Source organism: Wolffia australiana, chromosome 11, assembly GCF_029677425.1.
Source record: "Wolffia australiana isolate 7733 chromosome 11, ASM2967742v1".
Lineage (NCBI taxonomy): Eukaryota > Viridiplantae > Streptophyta > Magnoliopsida > Alismatales > Araceae > Wolffia > Wolffia australiana.
The window spans coordinates 1,009,287-1,024,076 of NC_135845.1; the positions used below are offsets into that span (position 1 = coordinate 1,009,287).

Sequence of the window (14,790 nt, forward strand, 5' to 3'; positions counted from 1 at the left end):
TTTCCTGCATTTGAAACATGTCTTTATTTTTCCAAACGTTAGTCTCTTACCTCTCTTGTTTAGTAGGCTGCCGAGTTTCTTAGTGATCATTGCCATTTGCTCTTCTCCATCAATAGAATTCTTTCCCTTCTCTTTATGATTGCTTGTGCCGATTTGCTCACGCACATTTAATTGCTTTCTCCTTCCCTTGCTCATATTGTGAGTGATGTGTGACCCCACTAGCTCGTCCATAGGTGCTTCATCCAGATCCTTGGACTCTTCAATTGCAGTAACCTTCATGCTCCATTCTTCTGACAAGGAACTTACAATTTTTCGATTAATTTCAAAGTTGGAGAATGTTTTACCGAGTGATCTGATTGGGTTCAAAACTTTGTCATGTCATCCAGTCATTTCGCTTATCTTCTCTCCGTCATCTATCCTAAAAAGCTCAAACTCAGTCATTAGTATTCCTAAGCTAGTCTTCTACACCATGGATGTACCTTCATGTATGGTACATAACCGATCCCACATATCTTTAGCTTTGCTAAGAGATGATATTTTTTCATTTTCAGAAGGGTCTATGCATCATAGAATTATGTTCATAACTGTCGAGTTCAGACATAGACTAATTTCTTTGCCCTTATCAAGGTCAGCACCCAGTCCTTCACTTACTAGCGTCCGTTTACACTAATTCCCATGAGAAACATTCTCATCCTATTTTTCCAGTATGGAAAATTTTTTGCATCAAATGTAGGAGGTCTAAAATCAGTGTCCCTAGCCATCAGATGTATTCCTAGATACCATTTGCAGGTTGTACGTCTAGGTACGCTCTGCTACCAAAAACTGGTTTAGGATGCTAGGGATAACCTAAGAGGGGACTAGTGAATTAGGTTGTCCTTTGTATCATGTTTATAATATCTTTCTGACATTAGTTATGATCGTAGATCTCTTAGAATATACTTTTGTTTGATGAGTAGGAGAGGGATGATGCTTAATATTTTCATACAGGTTAGGGCTATTCCCTTACTCTTGTCCCGGGATATCCAGTCGGAATTTATAGTCTATCCCTAACCAAGTTTGTAGTCCCCAAGCTAGCTCAGCCTAGTAATAGGGATACATGGATATCACCTATCTAGGAATTGAAATGGTGAGCTACCTAAGGCCCCCTTAGCCTTAGTAAGTTCACACGTCTTCTTGGCTCTTTCTTGGTCAGACCACCCAGGTCGTCACGGTTGTCCCAATTCGCCTTCACCTGAGATACACTTATCTGCAAGATTGAGCTGATCAAAGTGGTGTGTTAACATAAAACAACATGTTTTGATGAACACTCTCACAAGATGTTAGACAATAATATTTTATTTAATGAATCAACAAACATAGATTGGTACTTTTGAATGGTATTATCACTGTTGGTGAATGATCAATTACAAATAATGCCTTTTAACTCAAAACATACAATTTAACGTTTTATTTGTTGCTCAAATAAAGCTCTTTCAAATACTCTAAAAACATACACTTTAATCACTAAAAAATTCAGCAGAACATTGTTTGTGTTTTGGTAGAATCTCTCGTTTATCAGCCTAATAGAACTTAGAAGCTACGATGATAAACCGTAAAAAAAGAAAAATGTCAAAGCAAACTTGGAAGGCTTTGATAAAATCCTTCAGTTGTTCTCCTTCCTCTCACTTTGACAACTCCATTTTTGGTTCCCTACACCGTTGATCTGGCACCAATCCACAAAGAAGGAATTATCCAAACAACTATTGCGTGTTAATATATTGAGTTTGATCACGATTAGTCCAAGTTCTACTTAATTTAGTGTAGTTCTATTTTCTTAAGATTTCTAACCTAATTAGGGATTGCCCATCACAATACCGGTGTTGGATGATGGTGTCGGGAATGGTGTATCGGATACCAGAAAGAGAATTTCTAGTATCCATTTTTTTCAATATCCGGATATCAGATATCGGTTGCTACAGTAACAATATCCGACATCGATATCCATCTCCATGTGTTAATCCACCTCCATCTCAAGAGTAGGATTGATGGACGACTGTCCAGCCAACTGTGCCCCGACCCGTCGCCAGCCCAGTCGCGGAACCCGTGCTGATGTGAAGAATCCACAGTTCCACTACCAGATTTGACGAGCGGCATCGTTGTCTCGCTACGTGTCCAATTTTTGGGTGCAAAATTTTATGGTTTTATGTTTTCATCGTTGTTGGACTGACGGGAGGCCCTTCTTGCGTGAGTACCGGCCTCTTCAATGTTTCCTTTATTTGAATTTGATTTAGTGTCCTCTTTAGGGGAAGAAAACCTTGTTGGGTTTCTCTTCTCCTAAAGAGTCCTCTTAAGGGAAGCCCAATAGGCTCTCCCTTAAGAGGGAGCCCAATAGGGCCACCTTCCCCACAACTGCCACTTCCCCCATATAAGAAGGGAAGAGCGGACGTGGAGAAAAAAGCGAAGTCTTTGTGTGGAAAAACCAGATCTCATTTCTCAAGGTAGCAGTTATCTTCTTTTTGTTGTTCATGATCCCACCTTGCCGCTGAAGGAGCAGACATTTGTCATAGAAGAGAGAAGAAATCGTCATAGCAGGAGAAACCATCTTTGAGAAAATTCAAATCTCGTTCCTCGTTTTATTTTGATGGAAGTTGCTCTTGTTTGATCACCGTTTGTTCTCTGAGAGAAGAATCATCAGAAGTTCGTCAAAGGGAGAAATAAGATCAGAGAAATCCAATCTCCTATTGATTCCTCAAGTGTTTCTGTTCTTTTTTTCATCTAAAAAGGAAGGACCCTTTGCTTGTGAACTCTCACGCCTGAAGCCCCATCAAGGTTCATCGAGATGCCCCATTTGCTCAACCCTCTGATCGTGGCCACTGAACATTACGATTCTGCTTGAAGAAAAGGAGAGCAATCTCGTTCCAGGTCCTCATGCATCCCCGCAGCTCCTGGAAGAATCCCGTTCTAGGCTTTCTGCTCCAAAAATTGCTCATTTTGCAAGACGATTCCGACGGTATTCTTAACGGTTGCCATCTCCATCGGCAGTCTGTGAATTCATCGGCCTATGTGAAATCTGCATTTTCTTTGAGTCAACGAAGCTTGGAATCTGATTCAGCCCCACCGCATCTCTGCTTCACCATACACTTTCTACGATTCCTTGAATCAAGAAGATCCCAATGCATGAACTCTTCTTCACGGCTGCTACGACCAGTATTCATCATAGTGTCCGGAACTCGTCCATCAATTTGTACTCGCCAATGGTATGGACGCCTCATTGGCCTCGAGCAGGTTTCATCTGCTACCCCTCCATTTTCGTATTACAGCGTTACTTACTTTTTTCAGTGCTGGTTCTCCAATTGCTCCTCTGCCTCGAGTGAATTTAAGAGCATAATTTAGGATTAGCCATTTATTTGGTGATAGTGATTCTCATTGACGGTGCCTGATCTGTTCGTTCACGCTGACGGTGTGGACGCTCACGGACGGTGAACCTTCCCCATTACGTTGGTTTACAAACTGAACACTCAGATCATTGGGAACCTGACAGGTGACAACACCCGTCACGTGTCGTCTAATTGAACTACGTCATCCGACGACTGACGTGCTTTTCGTTATAATTTTACTCTTAAATCATATGCATTATTCCACGTCATTTCATCGTTTTTAGAATCCACCCGCTGGACATAACAGGACGTGTCAAATTTGATCGTCGTGTTACATCAAGGATGATGAAATCGGTCGGTTATCGATGTTGGATATCGAATTTCAATATCCAACATTTATAGCATACCTAATTTTCGTTTTGAATTTGTTGACGCCTTGGCGGATGGCGGACGGTGTTGCATTGGCGGACAGCACACGGCGGGCGGCGGCATAGATGGACGGCGGCAATGGTGGCATTGGCGGACGGCGGATGGCGGCATAGATGGACAGCGGCAACTGTGGCATTGGCGGACGGTGGATGGAGGTCAGTTGTCTTCAAGTTCTTCCTGTTCTTTCCCAAATTCCCCTTGTTCTTCCTGTTCTTTCCCATATTCCCCTTGTTCTTCCTGTTCTTCACATTCTTCCCTTTCTTCCGCTTCTTCTTCCTGGAATTCTCTTCTTCTTCCTCCGCTAATTCTCATCTTCTTCTTTGTCTGCTAACTCTCATCTTTTTCATCTTCTTATTCTTTGTCGTAATTCACGTGGGTTCATTTCATTAAAATGTTGAAATTTCTATCCTGATTGCATGTTTTTCAAGAATTTCATTTCAAATAAAATTATCTGTAAAAATAATTTATTTAGACTTCTCAATGGATTTAGCTTTTGCATTCTAGTCTTTTAAGTTTAAATTTTTCTATTTAATTTGATCTTTTGACCCATTAAATAGTTACTTTTGTGTTGATTATTTATTTTTTGTTGTTCAATGCATTTTGCAGTCGATACATTTCTATAACTCATCCTCTTATCTTCCCTTCTTCCTACTTATTCTTCTCTTACCTTCTAAATTTTTCCTCTTCTCTTCTTTTCTTACTTTTGCTTCTGCTATTTTTTTCTTCTCTTTCTTGTTCTTATTCTCTACTCCTATTTCTTTCCTTATCCTTTTCTTTTATTTTTCCATGCTCTCCTCTCCTCATGTTTCTAGCTTCTCTTCTCCTCTTCATGTCTCTTCTTCTCTTCTCTCCTATTTCCCTTTTTCTGCTTTTCTACATTTTTACCCTCTTTACGACTCCTCATTCTTGTCTTCCTATTCACTTCCAGTTTTCCGCTTTCTTCTTTTCATCTATTCTTGATTTTTCTTCTTCTCTTCTCTTACTAATTTTTCCTCTCGTACTTTTTTCCTCTCTTTCTTGTCTTCTCCTCCTTTCTTCTTTTTCTATGCTCTCCTTTCCTCATGCCTCTACCTTCTTATCTTTTCCTCTTCCTTTCTCGTCTTCTCTTCTCACCTATTTCTTTTTCTTCTGCTCTTCTCTTTATGACTCCTCTTTCTTTTTCTCTTCTTCTCTTCCCTTGTTCCTCTTTCTTCTTCTCATCTCTTCTTAATTTTTCTTCTTCTCTTCTCGTACTGATTTTTACCCTGCTACTTTTTTACCTATCTTTCTTTTGTAATCCTCCACTCTTCTTTTTCCCCGTTTTCCTCTCCTCATGCTTCTATATTCTTCTCTTCTCCTCTTCCTTTCTTTTCTATTATTCTTTTCTATTTATTTTTCTTCTGCTCTTTTACTCTTCTACCGTCTTCTCGACTCCTCTTTATTTTTCTCCTCTTCTCTTTCCTTCTTTTTCTTTCCTTTTCTTATATCTTCTTAATTTCTCTTCAAGTACTTATTTTTCCTCTGCTACTTTTCCCATCTCTTTCTTGTCTTCTCCTTCTCTCTTCGTTTTCCCTGCTCTCCTCTCATCATGCTTCTACCTTCTTATTTTCTCCTCTTCCTGTCTCTTCTTCTCTTCTCTCCTATTTCTTTTCTTCTGCTCTTGTACTCTTTTACCCTCTTCTCGACTCATCTTTCTTTTTTTCCTCTTCTCTTCCCTTTTTCCTCTTTATTCTTCTCATATCTTCTTAATTTTTCTTCTTCTCTTCTCTTACTAATTTCTCCTCTGCTACTTTTTTCCTCTCTTTCTTGTCTTCTCCTCTTCTCTTCGTTTTCCCTGCGCTCCTCTTCTCATGCTTCTACGTTCTTCTCTTCTCCTCTTCCTGTCGCTTCTTCTCTTCTCTTCTATTTTTTTTTCTTCCGCTCTTCTACTCTTTTACACTCTTTTCGACTCCTCTTTCTTTTCTTCCTATTCACTTCCCTTCTTCCTCTTTCTTCTTCTCATCTCTTTTTAATTTTTGTTCATCCATTCTCTTACTAATTTTTCCTCTCTTACTTATTTCCTCTCTTTTTTGTCTTCTCCTCTCTTCGTTTTCCCTGCTCTCCCCTCCTCTTGCTTCTACCTTCTTATCTTCTCCTATTCCTGTCTTCTTCTATTCTCTCCTATTTATTTCTCTTCTGCTCTTCTACTCTTTTACCCTCTTCTCGACTCCTCTTCTCTTCCCTTGTTCCTCTTTTTCTTCAATCCTCTTCTTACTTTTTCTTCTTGTCATCTCTTCTTAATTTTTCTTCTTGTCATCTCTTCTTAAATTTTCTTCTTCTCTTCTACTACTAATTTTTCCTCTGCTACTTTTTTCCCCTCTTTCTTGTCTTCCCTCATCTCTTCTTTTTCGCTGGTCTCCTCTTCTTATGCTTCTATCTTATTTTATTCTGCTCTTTCTTTCTTTTTATTATTCTCTCCTATTTCTTTTTCTTTTTTGCTTTTACTCTTTTACCCTCTTCTCGACTCCTTTTTATTTTTCTCCTCTTCACTTTCCACCTTTCTTTTTCTTCTTCTCATCTCTTCTTAATTTTTCTTCTTCACTTTTCATACTTACTTTTCCTCTGCTACTGTTTCCCTTTCTTTCTTGTCTTCTTCTTCTCACTTCTTTTTCCCTGCTCTCCTCTCCTCATGCTTCTACCTTTTCTTTTCATCTCTTCCTGTCTCTTGTTCTTTTCTCTCCTATTTCTTTTTCTTCCGCCCTTCTACTCTTTACTCTCTTTTTGACTCCATTTTCTTTTTTTCCTATTCTCTTCCCTTTTTCCTCTTTCTTTTTCTCATATCTTCTGAATTTTTCTTCTTCTCTTGTCTCACTAATTTTTTCTCTACTTTTTTCCCTCTCTTGTCTTCTCCTCTTCTTTTCTTTTTCCCTGTTATCCTCTCCTCATGCTTCTACCTTCTTCTCTTCTATCCTATTTATTTCTCTTCTGCTCTTTTACTCTTTTACCCTCTTCTCGACACCTCTTTCTTTTTCTCCTCTTCTCTTCCCTTGTTTGTCTTTCTTCTTCTCTTCTCATACTAATTTTTCATCTGCTACTTTTCTCCTCGCTTTCTTGACTTCTCCTCCTTTCATCTTTTTCCCGTCTCTTCTCCTCATGCTTCTACCTTCCTTTCTTCTCCTCTAGCTTTTTCTTCTCTCTTCTCTTCTCTCTCTTTCTTCTGCTCGTGTATTCCCTTACCCTCTTTTTGACTCCTCTTTCTTTTTTTTTCCTATTCTCTTCCCTTCTCCCTCTTAATTATTCTTCTTCTCTTCTCTTACTAATTTTTTCTCTCCTACTTTTTTGCCATTCTTTCTTTTCTTCTCCTCCTCTCTTGTTTTTCCTGCTCTCCTTTCCTAATGATTCTACATTTTTATCTTCTCCTCTTCCGGTCTCTTCTTCTCTTATCTTCTATTTCTTTTTCTTCTGCTCTTCTACTCTTTTACCCTCTTCTCGTCTCCTCTTTCTTTTTCTCCTCTTCTCTTGTGTTCTCCTCTTTATTCCTAATTTTTCTTCTTCACATCTCATACTCATTTTTCGTCATCTACTTTTTTTCCTCTCTTTCTTGTCTTCTCTTTCTATCTTCTTTTTTCCTCTCTTTCTTGTCTTCTCTTTCTATCTTCTTTTTCCTTGCTCTCCTCTCCTCATGCTTCTACTTTCTTCTCTTCTCCTGTTCCTTTCTCTTCTATTATCTTCTAAATCTTTTTCTTATGCTCTTCTACTCTTTTACCCTCTTCTAGACTCCTATTTCTTTTTCTCCTCTTCTCTTCCCTTCTTTCTCTTTCTTGTTCTCGTCTCTTCTTAATTTTTCTTCTTCACTTCTCATACTTATTTTTCCTCTGCTACTTTTTTCCTCTCTTCTTTGTCTTCTGTCCTCTCTTCTTTTTCCCTGCTTTCCTTTTCTCATGGTTCTACCTTCTTCTCTTCTATTCTCTCCTATTTCTTTTTCTTCTGCTCTTGTACTCTTCTATCCTCTTTTTTTTATTCCTATTCTTTTCCTATCTTCCTCTTTCTTCTTCTCATCTATTTTTAATTTTTCAACTTAATTTCTCATACTTATTTTTCCTCTGCTACTTTTTCCCTTTCTTATTTGTCTTCTCCTCCTCTCTTCTTTTTCCCTGTCTCCTCTCCTCATGCTTCTACCTTCTTCTCTTCTCCTCTTCCTGTCTCTTCTTCTCTTGTCTTCTATTTTTATTTCATCTGCTCTTCTACTCTTTTACCCTCTTCTTAACTCCTCTTTCTTTTCTTCCTGTTCTCTTCCCTCTTCCTCTTTCTTCTTCTCATCTGTTCTGAATTTTTCTTCTTAACTTTTGATACTACTTTCCCTATGGTTTTTTTCCTCTGTTTCTTTTATATTCATCCTCTCTTCTTTTTACCTGCTCTCCACTTCCCATTCTGCTATCTTCTTATATTCTCGTCTTCCATTTCCTTATTGTCTTCTCTTCTTTCTTTTTCTTATTGTCTGCGTATGAAGTTGCAAATTTCAACTCCTTCTTTAGAGTTTTAAGCATACGTATTATAATACATTCATTTAATGTTGGAGAACCAATTGTTGATAAGCGAGTTATAATTCTCAGAAAAATGAACCCACGTAGAGGTTATTCCCCGCCCCAAGATTGCTCGGGGCCAGCAGCCGACTGTTACGAAGATACCAATGCGGGAACATCTCGTGCTGTATAGAGTCACCCTCGTTCGAACCGATCAGTCATCATTGACTACTTCGAACACATTGGTGATGGGTAGTATGCATGCTTATTGTGTCCTAAGAAAAACCCACACAGTAAGAGAAAAGTGATCAAGCGGCAAGTTGACAAGAGCACCAACTTGTTTTGGAGACACTTCCAAGCTTGTCATCCTGCTCGTCATGCAGCGGTAAAGGGCATGGTTGTGGTCGACAAGAATCAGCTGCTCATAACGGAGGCCATGGATGACCAACAACGAGGAGGGTCAAGCCAACGGGGACCTATAAGGGGGCATAACCCTGATGAGACAAACAATGTCATTGCATGTTTCATATGCTTGACAGATTCCCTATGGTGCATCATTCCGAATGTCGCATTGAAGGAGCTGTGGTGCTATGCGACGCAGTTGGACTTGGACTCCTTAAGTGTGAAGGTCATGATGTAGTGGACGATCCAAATGCATGGCCGTATGAAGGAAGAATTGAAGAAGCTATGGGAGAGCTTGGACTACAGAGAATGGTATTGGCCTTGTAAGCATCACTGTTCATTGGATGGATGAGAAATAGGTTTATCGAGAGCGAGTAGTTGCCATTAGAGAGATCGTCGGCAAGCATGATGGGGACACCATGACGTTCATCGTTCTCTAGGTCTGGAAAGAATTGTACCTGCAACCAAAGGTCATCATTCAACATCAAACCTATCTTTAAAATTAAACATGTGATTTTATACGTGACCCATGTTTATGCAGATTTACGCTGTGACTACTGATAACACATCCATAAATAAGAGGATGTTGTGAGTGATTGCAAAGAAGATAAAGAGCGTCACCCAGATGTTTAGCGCCAAAAGATGCGTCCCATGTGTTCAACACATATTAAACATTGTCGCCTAAGTAGAAAATAAAAGCTTTGGCATTCCTTTGGCCCAAGTAGTACAGACCGATGAAGGCGATGTGGGTAGGAGAGAAGATCAATGTGACAGCGACGAGGACAACTTGTGTGGATATATATTCTCATCGGTTGAAGACAATGACAGAGCACGTCGTCTGTTATATTAGGTGATGTAGTAGCGAAGGTGTGGACGCTAGTGCGTGGCATTCGGAGCTCTACTCAACGCCGAGAGAAGTACAGGAAAGTATGTGAAGATGACCCTGAAGTTGCAGATTCTAACAGGGCCGTGTTGGACTGTCCGACCCGATGGAACAACACATATGCTATGTTATCTGTTGTCATGAAGAAATGTGATGTGATTGCTGAAGTGTCGAAGAATTTTGGTAGAAAAGGGAAGTTGATGAAGAGGTCAAAGGACGAGTGGGAGTTGGTGAAAGAATTTTGTCGCATCCTTGGGTGATTCTCTATATCCACTGGTCATGTTTGCTAAATAGAGACGCCTTCCATATGTGATGTGCTATTTCTCATCGATGGTCTGATGTGTCACATGGAGGAGGTTGTCCAGCAAATTGAAGAGAGAACTTTCTTCAACTGCATATGACGGTTGCATGAAAGAGATTGTTGTAACATGGCGCAAGCGTGCAAGGCGATGCATTGTAAGCTAGCACACTATGTAGAACTGATGTGGGCGAATGAAGCAATCACCGGTGTGACATTAATGGACCCATTCTTCAAAGGGTCCATGCTCCGTGAGGGCGCCAGAGAAGTAACCATTGCCTATGTACAATCTTGTTAGTTTAGGTGGCCAAGAAACAACCTAAGAGGGGGGGGGGGGGGGAATTAGGTTCTATATTTATATTTTATTTTTATTTTAATTATCCTAGGATTTTTCTACTTAAGAAATGAAGTAGAGGAAATGGAAGACAGTTTTTTTTTAATACAGCTTAGGCTAATCCTTAATGCTATTCGGGGGTATCCGTCCCGAGGTAATGATGTGCCCTAACCAAGTTTGTGTGAATGCCCCCCAAGCAAATCACGTGGAAATAAGGCTGAACAAGGATACCAAGAAAAAGAAAAAGTCGATGAAGCTTTGTCGTCCTCAACCCTCAAAGGCTTACCACGGAATGACACTACTTAATCTACTTCAACTTAGCCCCCAAAGCGTTCTTCTTATGGCCCCCAAAGCCTTGACCTGAGTGATCACAAGGATCTAGCAATAACAGTATATTTATGAATGATGTATTCTCCTCAACAACACTTAGTATTGATGGCTACTCAAAATAGTATCCAAGGCAATGATCAATGTTAAGTACTTCAACAAAAAACTTTTATATCAAAATTATATTGAGTTAAATAATCATAAATCTAACTATGACTTCCCTTCAATAATACCTCCTTGTTTGTGGTCTTTCTTTCTTCTATCCTTTTCTCCTCCACATTTTTCCTTGGATAAAAGTCTTAATTTGCGTTTGACCTTTGATGCTTAAATTGCCAATATCTTTTTCAACCCTGCACCAAATGCAATGATTATACCTGAAATGGTTTTGTAACACAATTTCACACAAATATTATCTCACACAAGATATTCAAAAATGAATTATAGAAATCTCCATATTTCAATCTTTCAACGTCCTTTGTTCACCGCTCGATTCCCCCTGTGTTCAACTTCAAATCCCTGTAAATCTTTCAAAACTCAACCAAACGACGTGATTCAAATTTCTTTGGTTTTGTATGGATGTTAGGAACAGTTCATATGATCAAAAGCTCAAAATTGGGATAAAAAAGGTGCTAAAAATTATAAACTTACCACAGGGTCAAAGATGTGCAAAGTTCTGATCCCAGCCTTCTTTTCTGCGAATCTTGAGGAACCCTGCACCAAAAACAAGGATTCCAAGTTCTATGTACTTGGGTTGATATTAGAAACAAATGATCACTTCAAAGAATGTTCAAAAACTGCTTGAAAATTGCTCCACGACTCGAAAGATCTCTCTAGCTTTTGGACTACGATTTTAAAAGGGCAAGGAGAAGGGGGTTTGAGATTAGGGCTCAAAACTGCATATATAGATTTGGAAATCCAAAAGGGGCATAATGGTAATCTATCAAAATTCCAACAGTCATATTCATTGATTATGATTAAGCAATATAAAATATTAATTATTTTAATTTTAATTTTATTTATATATACAATTTTGACTTCAATTCAAAATACCTTTCAAGAGTTAAGAGCAAAACTAGCCGTTATGCCAAGGACTTGAGATCTAAAGTAATATTAAACTTTTAGATATGTATAACATAATATTTAACTAAAGATATCAACAAAACATTTAATATATCTAAGGCTCTTATTTTAGTTTCCCATACAATCAGTCAACTACTTAAGTGAGGGCCTATTGTGCTATGATCACAACCCATATTGAGGCATGCATCACTTTGAACATTCCTCAAAACATTGTGTTAAAAATACCCTTAAAGCTTAATCTTCAGATCTCTATTACCATGTGACTCTTCGAGACATGCAGTGGTTGGGCACTTTGAAATGGGGCACCCAAAAGGCAGAGAGTTTGACTCTTAGCTATAGAGGACTATGCGAAAAGTCCAACATGTGCTTGTGTCAACGAGGTTGACAATGACAGAGTTTTCCCCCCACTATCTTGGTTCCCCTTAGTTGCCCTTAGTTGCCTCCATTACAAGGGAGCTATTGTCCGCATGTGCAATAAGCACTCTTGTTGAACACATGTTCTCTGCTAGCAATGCTACTGTCACATACAAGAGAGCATGTTTGTCAGTGATAAGCATTGAAACACTCATCAATGTGAAGTGTTGGCTGCATGCGGATAACAAGCGATGGTACAATGATGTGGAGATGGATTCGGATGGTGAGATGGCCAGGATGGGGTAGTTGCATCTTCTCGAGGTACCCTTCCCTTACATCGACGATCTAATAATGCATATTTTACATGAGCCTCTTGTTTTATTTGTTGTCTTTTGCTAAGTAGATGATGACCAAGTAAGTACAAACCGTTGATGGAGCCGTGGGAAAAGAAATTCTACGATGAACGGCGTATTTTGATGGTCAAAGATTACAGGAGTTGCCAATTTTAATGCAAAATTATTATGCTAAACTTCTTACCATTACATGTACTATAGTATCAAAATTTGCATAATATAACACAAAATCCATTTAAAATGCTTAAAATTTCTGCGTCATCAGAAGGGCAAAGTAATATACAGGTCATTAGTAAGAATCTTGGACATTGAAATGTTATGGACTGATATTCAACATCCACTCAAGGTTTATTATTACTTTGTATTTATTTTCAACTATGTAAGGTAATATAATATTTAACCATTTTTGTCTAATTGAAATTCAAAATAATAACCGACAATCCATGAATTTGTATAACATTCATAACTCTTCCATCAACACTTAACCACACTTTAAAAAAGAAGTTAATTTGTATTTCCCCCATGTCATATGAATTTAAAATTTCTTGATTATGAAATTATCCACATCAGCTTGTGATTTTATGTGGTTTATGCATAAAAGGTGTGTCTTTTGATGTTATTTCCAATGATTATAAGGGAAGAGAAAATATACCTATGACATAATCAGGATTTATAAAAACCTTCACAAATATCAGGTCAAATCATTTCATATATCCCTCTTTATTCCATAGGTTATAATGGATTATCGCTACAACTTACATTGCAATACTGGTGTGTTTATGTTCCTCACTATTTTAAAATCCACTTTCTCGATCATAATTTATCAGAGTCAATATTTATCCAACTTATGTACATTTTATTACTCATTACTAAGGCTAAAATTTAGTAATATCCAAGTCACCACATCTGAAGTAGATATTCAATATACAAAAGTTAACAAATGTCTATAACTTACCATAACTTAAATTAGATGCCCCTTTCTCAAGTGCTCTATTCTGAAAACTCTAAGTTAACGTAATTTGCAAGCGACCTGATAAGTGAGTAATCCATGTGTTTTTCCTATGTGTATTATGGGCCAGACTCATGTATACTTAATGGAAGAATGCAAGCGCATTCACCTTCATCAATCCTCCTTTTTCAGGTCACATAGTACGTGATCATTAATACTAATAAGGGATTTCATAATGACAAAACTAAAAATGAATTGCATGTGATCATTAATATTCGTGTAGTATATAGGGAAATGTTAATGAAATTTTAGACAAAGATTGGGAGAGCTTTAATGAATTCCGATGGAACTCCCCACAACAGTAATAAACAAACACCACTAGGTGTTTGTTGTAATGTTTAAGAGAGAAGAGAAAAAAGAAAGATTTTATAAGTTATTCTATAAAGGATGTTCTGACTAGAAATTTTATTTAGATCTCAAATTTATATTTAAATGTAATCGAGGTATATTAGTGAGTTTATAAATTTTTTGCACAGTTCTTGGAAGTGATTTGTAGAAGAATTTTATATGCATGGAGGAAAGGTGTTTGATAGAATGCCCAAATGATGATGATGGATTTATATGTAGTTTTATAAGGAACAAGAGTGTTTTATGCTATTTTATCTTAATAAGTATATAGATTAGGAATAATATCTTCCTAGATTTTCATTATATATTTTTATAGATTTTTAATTGGTTTTAAAATATTTAAAATGATTTTTAAAAGATCAATATTAGGCTTTGCACCAAGATGTTTTTCAAAATGCCTAAACGGATTTTTTATTTTTGGCTTTTGCTCGAAATCAACTTATTTTGATTTTCAGATAGATTGAGGATGATTCCTCAATCCTTGATTGATATTCTCCTAATACTACCAACTATAAAATTGAATTACTTACCAGATTCTGCAGCAGCTCGAGATCACCAACATCTCCAAATGCTGTTCCAGTCGCATCGTCCTTGAGGTAACTCTTCTCATCTTCTCTATCTTCCACTCTTCTCCCTCGCTAATCTCCCTTCAGATCACGGCTCTGTCACCACCATTGACCGAGAGACCCAAGAGAAAGAGACGAAGATGAAGGATCTTCTCCCCCATTGATTTTATTTTCAAGAGGTCAATCTAGAATTCCAGTGGCAAAAGATCCTTTTCCAGAAATTTACAGCATTTTTATAGGTCAGGATCAGTCCAATGAACTTCTTGACCAGTACTGGACAATTCTGGCGCCATCTCTAATGACGAATCGTTGGAAATCTGCCTTCTTGTCGTTGGGATGAAGACTCCGGCAATGGAGATGGTGGTGGGAAGAAGAAGATGGTCGACAATATTCTCGACCGTCCGATCATCTATAACAGGGATCAATGGCTAGTATTAAATCGTATCTGTGGACCCTCTTTAGCTTTGGTGGACCCTGCATAGTCAGATTAGCCACGTCAGCCTCGATTGTCCACATGCCCGCGCCTGATTTGTCCACGTTAGTGCTACGCGGAGAGCTGTCGCCTAAAAA

General features: G+C 38.2%; 1 long non-coding RNA gene across 1 annotated transcript; it reads left to right on the forward strand.

The window, feature by feature from the left end:
• Nucleotides 1-2,175: 2,175 nt before the first annotated feature.
• LOC144709610 (uncharacterized) lies at nucleotides 2,176-4,194 on the forward strand. Its single transcript, XR_013583071.1, has 2 exons — nucleotides 2,176-3,264; nucleotides 3,829-4,194. It is a non-coding gene; the product is annotated as an uncharacterized LOC144709610 (long non-coding RNA).
• Nucleotides 4,195-14,790: the final 10,596 nt, after the last annotated feature.